This window comes from Rhipicephalus microplus, chromosome 8 (genome assembly GCF_043290135.1).
Source record: "Rhipicephalus microplus isolate Deutch F79 chromosome 8, USDA_Rmic, whole genome shotgun sequence".
NCBI classification, from domain to species: domain Eukaryota; kingdom Metazoa; phylum Arthropoda; class Arachnida; order Ixodida; family Ixodidae; genus Rhipicephalus; species Rhipicephalus microplus.
Window position 1 is genome coordinate 60,930,108 of NC_134707.1, and position 13,326 is coordinate 60,943,433.

The window sequence follows — 13,326 nt, forward strand, 5'->3', positions numbered from 1 at the left end:
CTGTCGGGTCGGTATACCCATCCATATCTTCTATGTGCGCATTCATGTCTCCTGGTATAATTATCTCGCACTCTCTTCCTAACTCCTGAATGTCCTTTGATATACACTCTACCATTGCCTGGTTTTCCTCTCTGGCCTTTGCTCCCGTCCACAAGTACACGAAACCAAGGAGTGTCATTTGACCTGCCACTTTCCCTTTTAGCCATAAATGTTCCTTGCACTCCTGCTTGACCCTTTGCCAGTCTGTAGTTTTATGAATGAATGCCCCAATACCACCCCCCTTTCTGCTGCCTTCTGTTCTAATACAATATTCCCACGCGTAGTCCGGATTGTTCGGAGGTTGTTCCATGTCCCTGAGATGTGTTTCTACAAAACCGTATACCATCGGCCTCTCTTCCCTTAGCTGTTCTTCTATCTCTTCCCACTTCAGCCTGTTCCTACCACCCTGCATGTTAATATACCCTATGTCTGAATGGGCTCGGCGCTCGTGGCTACGTCTTTTTATGCCCCGGACTCTACCTATCTTAGATATTGGTGCCACTTTGGAATCGTATCTGTCCATAACACCTGTCGAAGAGTCTCCCTGGTTGTTTTCCTCGTTACTAGCTATCCTGCACCCCGAAGGGCTCGCTTGCCCCCCAAAAAAGCTACTGCGCGTCCTGCAAGTCGCCAGCCCACCTCATGACCTAGCCGCCCATTGAAGTGAATTCTGTCTCGTTGAAAACCACCCCACCTATGCACCTCTCTGTTTATTTCCACCACCTCAAAGCCTTTCTCTCCACTCATCCGCCATATCTCTTGGTTTGCGTTGACAATCGCTCTTTGCAGGTTGATATCACGCACCAGTACCTCCGGTATCGTGCATATCACTACCTGTACCTTAGGAGAAGTGGCGCGCAAGTCATCGGCGCCTTTCGCCAGTGTGGCTGCTAGTCCTGCTGTTTCTTCATTTAAGACATCATTTAAACCACCTGAAATTATAACGAGGTTTCGTCTATCAGCTGTAGTTTTGAGTTTTGCGCTCGCTTGCCTCATGACTGCTTCCAGCTTGCGTCCTGGGAACGCCCCTACTGCAACCCTCTTGTCACCTCTTACCCTCTCTTTGATGGCTTCTGTGCATCGATTTAAATTCGAGTTCCCGGCGATTATCACATGCTGTGACTTTTCAGCTGGAGCGTCCTGCACCTGGGGGCTACTCGCACCTGTGACGCCGGCTGCTTTCTCCCCTCGCAGCCCCACCACTACCTCGCTGAAGCTGGGCCTTGTGACAGTTGAACCGGCTAAACCTGTTTTTTTCCAAACTTGCTTGCTCTTCCTTCTCCACCGTTCTGGTTGCCGGTTCTCTACTTTTCTCTCCGTAGGCCGCTTCTTTGTTCAGCTTCGCTAGTGCTTCTTCGGTGGACTTCAGTCTTTCTCCCATTGCCCTCGTTTTCTCTTGCTCTGTCGCCAACGCAGTCTCGAGCTCATCGATTCTCACCAGCAGTTCACTTTGGGCAACCATCATTTTCTTCATTTTTTCCACGACCTCACATTGCCTACACTTCGCGTCAGCCTCTTCTCCATCCGCTTCTACGCTTGGGTCCACTTTCAAACCCACTCCACATCCTGAACACTTTACAGTCTTTTTAGCCATGTCTTTCTGACACCAATTGTCCCTATATTCGATAATTACTAAACTCGAGCCCTGCACTACGAAAAAAAAAGAAAGTCTAAACTCTACCACAAAAATTTGCGTGTTCAATGTACGCGCACCTCCGCCACGGGGTGCACGTCCCAAGGATACACACAACGCCATCTATAGATCAAAACATAAACTAGAGGTGGCTACATACTACTACTACTACTACTACTACTACTACTACTACTACTACGACGACTACTACTACTACTACTACTATGTTCCCTCCTACTACACAGGAGGGAACGACCCCCGGCGTAAAGAGCTTTGCCCCCAAAAGCCGCTCTGTTAGGTTGCACCGTCTGGTGCCACGGGCGAGTAGAGCCATATTCGGCTGCTGAGTAGGCCGCATGCTCGGTGCAAGCAGAAAATCAAGAATATATACACACACCGGCAACAACTTCACATTCATGCGCTAAGCATGAGTAAATCGTCGAATGTTTCATGAGGTATAGTTGGGAATGAAACTAGCCATTCATGGATTTATTTTTAAGTATTACATTGCATTACAGTCCACACACCACAATGTAAGGCGCTTGGGGCGCCTCACACCAACCTCGGCCATAACATATGAGCTTGTCACGCGGCTATCGCACAATAAAACACAGCGCGAACCTTACATTCTTCACATCCAAAGCTGTGTGGTGGGAGGCTATGCTACTCGGAGCGTGCCCGAGAGACCAGGTCTAGTCTTCCGGCTGGCTGAAAATGACGCCGGTATTCAAGGCCTGGCCGTCACCTGAGGAAAGGGCTACGCTTGACTCTCGCAAGGGCCCTTAACATCTCTCTCTCTTTGGCACGTAAAACGCCGGCACTTAACATGATTAACGGCCTCATCTAATTTTTGCATGATCTTTTTTTTTCGCAACCTACTTCTAAGGAGCTTCGCTCATCGGTTGCTTTCGTAAATGGAACAACTGCTAGTTCTTTTTTTTTGTAACGCCTGCTTTTCCTTAGTCATAAGGTAGCAAACAGCTTGATATGCTCGCATACGGTTTCGAAAAGGCAAGCAAAACAAGTGCATGCATCATAGCTGTGTCTCAAGCTAAACCTGAGCGGACAGGGGTGGGTGTGCAGGGCTGTTCAGAAAACACCTCAAGAGAACAATTTCCCTTTATAATTTTAGCTTGAAACAAAAAATAACATTCGGCCGATCCCACGCGCTGTAGTAATTAGCGTAATGCGAAGCAAATACATGTAGACTATCCTGTACTGCTTGCTTTGAGCGAATAGTTATAAGGTGAATATATCAGTGTCAATTTTTTGTGAAAGGGAGCGCGTGTCCTGCGTGCTCCGGCGGCTGCTGCCAGCGCGTTCAACTGGGAGTGAGAGCAACGACGGCCTCTTTCCGCGCCATCTCGCGACGAACGAAACAAGCAGTCATTGACGATATGGAACCAGTGGCAAGATTGCAAACCCCCTCCCCTTTCACGGCGACTACACAAGAGACGGGTTACAGACAGCGCTGGTCTCCCATAGCAGAAATGATCGACGTCCTGCTTTTACGTTACGCACGACGCAAAATCAGCAAAATGTTCTTATGCGTGCTGTTACTTTCTTTTTAAACATACGCCCACGTTCCTTATTTTTTCGTTACGGCTCGCCAATAGCCGTATGATGGATTACAGGAAGGCGAAATAGAAAGGTTTGACAAGGAAACTTTATTTTATTAGTCAAAATTTGTGTACCCCACAGACAAACAAGTCGGGTGGCAACGTCGCCTACGAGCACAATAGCCCAAAATGACAAAACTCGCGTTTCAAACTGACGCGGAAACGAAAGGGTCAAAGCAACAGCCACGAAAGCCTTTGCAGCCGATCACAGAGCTGCGCTTCATCGGGCAGCGTGTACAATTTATATTCAGGATAGGGCGATAGAACGCCGGACACGAGCCAGAAAAATCAGTCAAAGCAATGGCTGTTTCCAGCTGATGTGAGCGAATTTTGTGTCATTGAAACGTCAGGTCAGGTGAACAACACACGTGCAGATAAGTAGTCAACAGTCCATACGCGCGATACAGTCCCACTACAACGAGCGAAAGCGTTTCGGCACGCCAGTGCACCGAAATAATTACAAGCCTCTATTCATAGACTGCCTGCGCATCATTTGTGCCATAAAAATTTTAGACAGGCAACTACTTAGCAAAACGTCAAGCATGCCACAAAGGAAATCACCGATTTATTTTGTCACGCGCAAAATGAAACATAATAGCGATAGATTTGCCCTAAAATTTCAACTTTCATTATTTCCTCACCTCCCCCTGTGACTCTTCAGTCGTACTCCGCGTGTTGGCGTATCCAGTAAAATAATATTAGCGCATGCGTGAACCGGCCTTCGATTAACTTAAAGAAGAAATCAAGCGCATTAACTCCTATCTTTCACGTATACCCCCCCCCCTCCGTTTTCTGGGCTGATAAGTTCGCCTTTTGCAGGATCATGCGAGGATAATTTATCGTGCCTGCCTTCTTCTCCGCTGATATGCGCCTATCAGGTCGATAGTGGGCGTGTGTGGTGTATTGACATATTTTGTTCGTGCTTGCACGCCCCGATTCTTCGAATGGCGAGCCAAGAATGTAAAATTGGTCGAGACATACACACTTTTACATGACAGTGAAGCTACGCAGTATTGCGTCACAAGGAACCTTGCAAGCAAGAACCTATGTTCGAGTGCATCAAAAACATCACTCTCTCCTAGCAGTGCCCTCTTGAGGAGGATGTGCTAGTGGGGTCCTTGCGTGCTAATATCGCGCAACGGGGCAACGTCGTTAACACATGCTAAGTGTAATTTATTACGAGCAGTTCATATCTACCTTGAAACAGTGATGGTTGAGGCGGAATTTGTTTACTATCTGCTCTCACCATGTTTTTTTTCCTTGCGTAGCCGAATCGTCGAAGCTGAGTTTGGTCACGAAGCATATACTTCCCGTCCGTCGAAGAGAATACTGCACCAGGAGGTTATATATGACACACACACACACACACACACACACACACACACACACACACACACACACACACACACACACACACACACACACGCACGCACACGCACGCACACGCACACGCACACGCACACGCACGCACACACACACGCACGCACGCACGCACGCAATATGCTGTTCCCCAAACTAAAATCACTGGCACGCAGTGCTAAGCCAGCAGACTTTACACACGTGCCATATATCTCACATTAATGAAATAGCAAAGCGACCAGGAGCGTAATATTAACTTTTTTTGAGTGCTAGACCAGCTGCCCACTACAATCTATTTATTCACAGATACTGCTGTCTCGATACACGAGACATAGCAGGAGTGGGTACATTAGGAAAAGGAACGAACATACATTAAGCAATACCAAAGAAACATACAAAGCATTTCAAACATAGTACAAAATATGGTTAGGCAGTTCTTTCAAAAACAGTTCAATTGGTTTTTCGCGATTCTTATTGTGAAGAAACGCGCCGCCCACCAGATGTCGCATCTTAAGTACACATTCGGGTCTGTTAAGGAACTACAAGGTCAGTTCTTCGTCGCTCGCGCCGATTCAGATCCAGGATAGCGTCTTCGTCGGCAGGCTATACTTCTTCAGCAAACTCCTCCAGCTATCCGTGCCAAGAACAGTGCGGAGGCTCGATCATATACACTGGGCGACACGGAAGGCGTGTAGACATCTGCTGCGCCACTAAACAGCACGTGCGAGACTCGTGCTGTCACAGTGCACAGCGACCGCCTGCCCACATCGAGCGACTTTCCCAGCGAGGCCCCCATTCTCAGGCGGTCATGGCAGAAGAGGGCATCAAAACACTGTGTCTTCTCATGAGGCCCTTGTCCCTGGACCAAGTGCGCAGCCTCGAAGACGACAAGGTGATACCGGGTCTGCACCTCGGAGACGTCCAGGATAGCAAAGAGGCCTGCGACAAAGTCTGTGCTGCCCTAAAATCAGGCGAGTCACGCCTGGTGCGACTTCCCAAGCTCGCTGCGGCCTACTGCTGGCTCTTTGCACGCAACCAGAGGCTCACGTGGGCGCTCTTTGCGCTGGATCGGAGCGTGCCACCCGTCCACGACTTCACGCTGCAGACGCTGATAGCGACCGCGCTAACGTTTCCGGGAGTGGACATCGGGTACGTGACCCTGACCAGAGGGAGAGAGCGCTACGCGTGTGCAATCACCGCCGAAAAACAGTCCGACCCGGAGGGCGTGCAAATCGTCGTGGGCATGTGCGCGTGGCAGGACTTGCCGTTCCTGGCGATGTGTTTCCCCGGCACGAGTTGTGCGACGCGGGTACAGCGTATTGTCGACAGCATCCTCGAAAGCAAGTGCGACGAAATATTTCTCGGCTGCTACACTGGCATCGACCGGACACTAGCCCAAGCCAACATTCATCGCATGCAACCTGAAAGCGACAGCGAAAGTGCTGAAATCGATATCGAAACTGTAGACTAGCCACAGACATTTTGACGTCATGTACAAGTCCATACTCACTGACGGTATCTGAACGGCGAGACTAAATCAACGCGGAATGTGGCCCTATGTAAAGGTATACACACTTGCTTCTTTACGTCAATATACCACTGGTCAAGTTGTTATAGTGCCTACTAGATAGCCCGATGGTCGCGGTATGGAATATCGGCTTCGGCAGCCGCAATCGACGGAGGCGGAACGGTCGAGACCCGTGAGCTTATGGGGAGGTGAACTTTACAACACCTCACGTGGTCCAGTTTTTTGGAGTCCTCTTGTACGGCGTCTCTCGTAATCGTATAGCAGTTTCGGAACGTTAACGGTTCACGCGTGCAAGAACGGTTCACGCATACAAAAGTACGCACACATCTAATTTTGGTATAACATTCGGATGATTACGTTTCACACTTTCCCAACTTCGCCAATATAATATTAACGCTCCTGACAATTAAGATTTTTCTTCAAAGTTCGAAGCAATAAATAAAGATAAACAAAACACAAGGGATGAAAATGCAGTTACCGGTGCACGTGAATCATATGTTTTTCTGTATTTGTGGTTTACAAATTGCCACAATTCACATACATTTAAATATATGTTTATTGCACTGTTTTTTATTTTTGTCAGTGACCGCTTGCAGTGAGCTTGAAAGTTTTATAATTCCTAATTTTGTTTATGCTATGTACATGTTGTGTACTTTTGTCAGCTGTGGTGTTTTGTTGCCACCACCGCCACTGCCCTATGTTAATAGGGGGGTGAGAACTTAGTCAAGCGGATAGTCGCTTTTTTCTCACCCCTTCCATCAACTTTGTATTGGTGGAAAATAAACCATTATTACAATAATTTTCTTGATTTTATTTAAGTTATGTGTTTTACCCTCATTGCACGTAGGCCTGTAAGTCCAGTAACGGCTACGCAAGGAAAAACCTTACATTACGACACTGTATCAACATTACACCCCACCCACCGGGGTGGTCCAGTAGCTAAGGCATTTTGCTGCTGACCCGCAGGTCGCGGGATCGTATACCAGCCGTGACGGCCACATTTTCGATAGAGGCGAAAATGCTTGAGGTTCGTGTGCATAGATTAAGGTACACGTTAAGAAACCCCAGGTGGCCAAAATTTCCGGAGCCCTTCACTGCGGCGTCTGCCATAACCGCATGGTAGTTTTGGAACGTTAAACTCCAGCAGTTATTAACATTACACCACGTCTTGGCGTTCTGTGACCACAAGTTACCATATAGCCCCACAAAACAGAATGTATGCCAGTTTGGTTATCCAAAGACAGACTGTTATTGCGGCTATTTCAGCAGCGCTGTTATTGTGGTGACATTGCATTGCTAAGTAACTCAGGGGACGAATTGCAACTCATGATTACGGAGTTAGACAAGTAGAGCAGAAAGGCGGGCTTTAAAATTAACCTGCAGAAAACGAAAGTAATGTACAACAACCTGGGAAGACAGCAGCGCTTTGAGATAGGTAATAGTCCTCTTCAAGTTGTAAAAGACTGTCTACTTCGGGCAGGTAATAGCCGCAGAGCCGAACCACGAGATTGAAGTAACTAGAAGAATAAGAATGGGGTGGAGCACTTTTGGCAATCACTCTCAAATTATGACAGGTAGATTGCCACTATCCCTCAAGAGGAAGGTATATAACAGCTGTATCTTGCCGCTACTTAGCTACGGAGCAGAAACCTGGAGACTTACAAAGAGGGTTCAGCCTAAATTGAGGACGACGCAGCAAGAAATGAAAAGAAAAATAGTAGGTGTAACCTTAAGAGACAAGAAGAGAGCGGAGTGGATTCGGGAACAAACGAGGGTTAAGGATATAATAGTTGAAATCAAGAAGAGGAAATGGACATCGGCCGTACATGTAGCGCGTAGACAGGACAACCTCTGGTCATTAAAAGTAACTAACTGAATTCCCAGAGAAGGCAAGAGAGTTACGGGGGACAGAAGGTTAGGTGGGCAGATGAGATTAAGAAGTTAGCGGGTATAAATTGGCAGCAGCAAGCACAGGACCGAGTTAACTGGCGGAACATGGGAGAGGCCTTTGTCCTGCAATGGATGTAATCAGGCTGATGATGATGATGATGTTATTGTGGTGACCACATTTCAGACCTTAAATGATTGTTTCTTTCTTTAATTGCAGGAGATAAGTACCACAGGGAGAGCTCTGATGGCGATGACTATACATCAACATGACAGGTTTCTGAAAAAACTACTCTTTTTTCTCGATTTTAGGAGTGATATCAACATCTTGCGCTGAAACCAGATACATTATCTTTAACTTCCCGTTAGGTCAAGAAGAGGCAAGGGTTCCAGGGAAAGTAGAAAGTCAGACCGGCAGATGAGATTGAGAAGACATTTGAGGATCATTCTTGGCCGATATAAGTGCAGTTAAGTTTTTTTTTCTTTTTCTTTCATTTAAAACGGCAATATATATTTTCTGTGGCTGTTGACTGTATTCATCAGTTGCTCTTCAATCAGTTAACAACACCGTATATGCACATATGTGTGATTGTCGAAGACGTTTTAAAATCCCATGTTCTACCTAGTTGTGCTATTGTGTTCTATCTAGTTGTGCTACCTATAGTTGTGCTAGTTGTGTATATTGTATGTGCTTTGGACTTCGTCCGCACGGACGCTTGGACCCTACGTGCACTGTCGCAACATCGATGAGAACAGGAATAAACCCAGAAATATAGGGCAGAACGCTGTTCCTTCCTGTCCTCATCGATTCTGTGCTACCAAAGTTTAAGATTATGAACCAATGCATTCATTTGAAGTATATATGTTAGATACCTCTAAGGGATAAGGAGTAGCCGGCGTCGTGTTTGTGCGCCAACATCTCCTTACATCGCGTCTTTAAAAACAATACTCCGAGGACAGCGTGACCGCAACAAGCACAGGACAAGGTTGGAGGCCTTTGACCTGCAGTGGGACTAGTAAGGGTGAAGAGCTTGATCATGATGTAGTCAGAGACGCCCGTAAAATCTCCGGCCTGTTGCTCCTCAAACGCTTTCTTCCTATATTTTCTTTTGTATAATCACTTCGTAATTTAGCACTGCTCAAATTTGGGTTTGTTGGAAATGTAGCGTCAACAAAAAAAAATAAAGGCTCTCGATGAACATGTACACCCAAGAGGACACGACACAGACGCCAACATCCAACCAAGTGTTTCCGTAATAGTTTACTTATACTGCTTGAGGAAAAACATCACAGTATCAGCACCTCTGCTGTGTCCTCTTCTTGAGTCCCAATCCATCCAGCGCTGTTTATTTTTTTCTAAACGACAACTCGCAATCCCATTGTAATCCTGGAAGTTACGCATATGGCTTATCGAATCGGCGCCGTGATTGTATGCTTAAATTTCAATACGAAAGGTTAGAAGGTGTATCGAATCTAGGCAGTTTTCTCTATGTGCTGTGAAAGCGTGTTCGCATCCAGGTATTTTTCTCTCCTTGTAGTGAGTGCAGCCAGATTGCCAGATTATTCATGATGCCATATCGTATCATTGACTGAACTAACAAACTAGAATGCGCAGGGTACGCCTCAGTTTTGTCGATGCATGAAATGATATAGCAAACTACGTTACAGGCCTTTGATACACCCTCGAGCACATCATCTTGTCTAACTTGATAATCCAGCTTGGCATTTCTCTTTTTTTGTCTGTTGCTACATTTATACACATTGATCATTCCAAACTATTTGTTACAGGAAACGTTCTTTCGACGGCACGCACAGCGGGTTTGTCTGGTTGATGTCATGCTGAAGTCAGATGTGCCCGTCTAACGATAGGCCAAAGACTCGCAGCGTCTATCCCCACTGAAAAGAGCAGTGTGTGAGTGTCGTGGTCAAAGCTAGAAGACCCTCATTGGCTGCCGGGAATGACGTCGACTGACTTGTACTCACTGTGCTTCCGCCTTTCGAGCTTGTCAGCGGATACGCTATGCTCGATCGACAAACGATTCACTTTGGACTTCCTAAAGCGAGAGCCATGACCATGATAAGAGTCGTGAGTGCTATTCGCGTCTAGCTGGAAAGTATAGGAGTCCTGAAGAGGCGCCTGTGTTGCAAGGCCCATATATACTGCCAGCTGACTGAACTTGGTGAGATCGGACCATGGATGCTCTACTGGCGCAGACGCTACAGGCCACCCATGAATTGGAGAAACACTTATTAACCATACGCGGTGCAGAAGCCAAGAAGTGTGGTGCACGAAGGAAACTCGGGAAAAGCCGGCATACCTGTTGGTTGGCCGCCGTCGAAGGCCGGGCATACCACGAACTTCGTTTTATTCACCGCACGGAACAAGCTGCCGTGCGCCGCAGTACACCACCCACCGGGAGGAAGTTCTGCACTTCTCGTTCATTCACTCCTGGAGGCACGTTGGGAATCTCTGGACAGTACACTTTCGGGGACCTGGAATCGACGTCAACTGTTACGTCAACTGTTACGGCAACGCTGGCCATTAAGGGCCGACACAGCCAGTCTTACGCCACCTACGAAATATGATAACCAGTAAGAAGGTTTTAGACTGAAGCGAGCATTTTAGCTGTATAGTATGGCCATTGCAGGTACGGATGAGGCTGTACGCTTATAATCTTGCCGTGGCTCTCACCTTTTGAACGTAACTAAATAAAGTAGATGTTCGGGGGAGAGTGGAAACTTGTGGGGATGAAAGAATATGGCTAATCATCTGTCATAGAAATCTAGAATCGTTGTTAAGCACTTATTGTGCTTTGTTTCGTCACAAGGGCGAAGGAATGAACGCTAAAGCAACAAACTGTAATGTCACGCAAAAAACGGCGAGCAGTTTCACAAGCAGAAAAGACGCGCAAAGACGAACGCAATCAAACTAAATAAGAGAAATTTAAAAGCTGCAATTATAGTCGGAGTCTTCATTCCGACATTGAGCCACGGTCAAATGACGTGCGCCATGTGACCGCGGCTCAAGATACTTGCGTCTTACGTCGAAGCGCGCTCTGAACCCATGCTTTATTACGCAGCGCCACCACCAAGCGTACGTGACGATGACAGCGAGTTTTACCCATGACCCCAGGTCTACTATAGGTTCATTGAAAAAGTCGTTTATGTGTTTGGAGGGTTAGAAGAGTTTGAGATCTGGTTGGGTGAAACGCTGGCGGTGTTGGCGAAACGCGAGGGACTCCACACGAGGTGAAAATTCAAATTATGCGAGACGTGGTCCCGAAGACCCACGGCAGCACGCACAAACTTGCCCACTGCGGTGGTTTAACGGTGCTCGCATGTGAGGACGCGGAGCTCTACAAGTGTTCTTACTACAAACATTGAACAAGGCTACTAAGGACAGTAAGATCAACAGCAGGATCTATACCCTGCCTCACGTCAAGCTCTCCCGGAGATCGCGAGGGCACAACCGGTCGGCACCTCCTGACGCCGGTCCCCGACGACAACGACAGCGTAGCTCTGGCCTACTGGACGCGCCCTACGCCATCTCCTGTCCCCAACAAGAGCTCTCGCCAGTGGTGCCCCGTCCTCCGTCTCCTGCAACCATGTCCATCTTTCCTGTCTTCTCCTTACTTCCGTCGTTCGCTGTCCCTGCGCCTCGATCTCTCCTTCCTCTCTCTCTATCTCTAATTACCTTTTAATCCTATCTTTCTAATCCCTTCTCTACCCACATCCATCGTGAGCTACTGTTGAGGTGTCCTCCCCCTGGGAGACAGATACGGGGCTCGCTTTTTTCTTCTTTTCATTTAAAATCGCCCCCCCCCTTTTCGACCAGCTCTCCCGGGCTCACGGAGTTCACCCCTTTGCATGTTGCAAATCGGTTTCTATCCCAGCTAAGCCAGACTCAGTATTGGTACGTGGGCTCCAACGAACTCGATCTGCCGGATTGCGGAGAACCCTTCTGCAAACTAGAGCACATGCTCTGGCGGTGTTCCTCGTTACAGCACAACGATCGTCTCACCACGGAAGCGGAGTGGGAGGAGGCGCTCAAGAGTTCCGAACTCACCGCTCAGCTGCGGGCTGTCCAGAAGTCTCGCGGCGTGGTGGTCAGCTATGGCCTGCCCGCCCCAACGTGGGAACTGACAGCGGTGACTCTTCACGTGCGAAGGGGCTTTCCGAGTCACCGGGGTTCAAATCCCGGCTGCGGCGGCTGCATTTTCGATGGAGGCGGAAATGTAGGCCCGTGCGCTCAGATTTGGGTGCACGTTAAAGAACCCAAGGTGGTCGAAATTTCCGGAGCCCTCCACTACGGCGTCTCTCATAATCATATGGTGATTTCGGGACGTTAAACCCCACAAATCAATCAATCAATTTCCGAGTCACTCCTCTATAGACCATCATAATGTAACAATGTTTGTCTCTAATACTGGGTTGCGGCCCCACACTGCGTCTGCGTCGTTTCGTTGGTGACACAAGACGTCTTGAGAACCCACGCCAGTTTTCGATTTTCAGGTCTTGGAATGACGCGAGCGCGACAAGTCCATGAGTGGTATAGGTTCTGCGCATGCGCCTTTATATAAGTACGTCACAAGCAAAAACTGGCCGACTACGTGTAATTCGTCCGTCCCACTGCAGAAAGCGAGTTTCAAGCCGCCAAGTGGACCGCTGCTGAAGCTAACATCTTCCTCCATGTTTCACCCCGCCGTGGTGGTCTAGTGGCTAAGGTACTCGGCTGCTGACCCGCAGGTCGCGGGTTCAAATCCCGGCTGCGGCGGCTGCATTTCCGATGGAGGCGGAAATGTTGTAGGCCCGTGTGCGCAGATTTGGATGCACGTAAAAGAACCCCAGGTGGTCAAAATTTCCGGAGCCCTCTACTACGGCGTCTCTCATAATTGATTGATTTGTGGTTTTGGGACGTTAAACCCCACAAATCAATCAATCCTCCATGTTTCAGTTTTGCGAGATTGTACGCGCATCGTCTGGAATAGAAAGGAAGCTATACTGAAAGCCGCATCCACGGTCGCGAATAACACAATCGTAGCGGCTGCTGAAATCTGGAAAAATGCTCGTGGTCTTCGTCCGCAGTCAAAACAAAACTGCTGAACGCTGGTGATGATGTATAGCGAGGCTCAATGATGGATGGAGGCTACAAACTTTCGAAAGGATGCGAAGCTGCTGCTTGTCGCAGTTTTCACTGGTCACTGCCTACTCGATCACAGATAATGGTCATGCAGTCCGCGTGCGCCGGGGGGAAATATAAA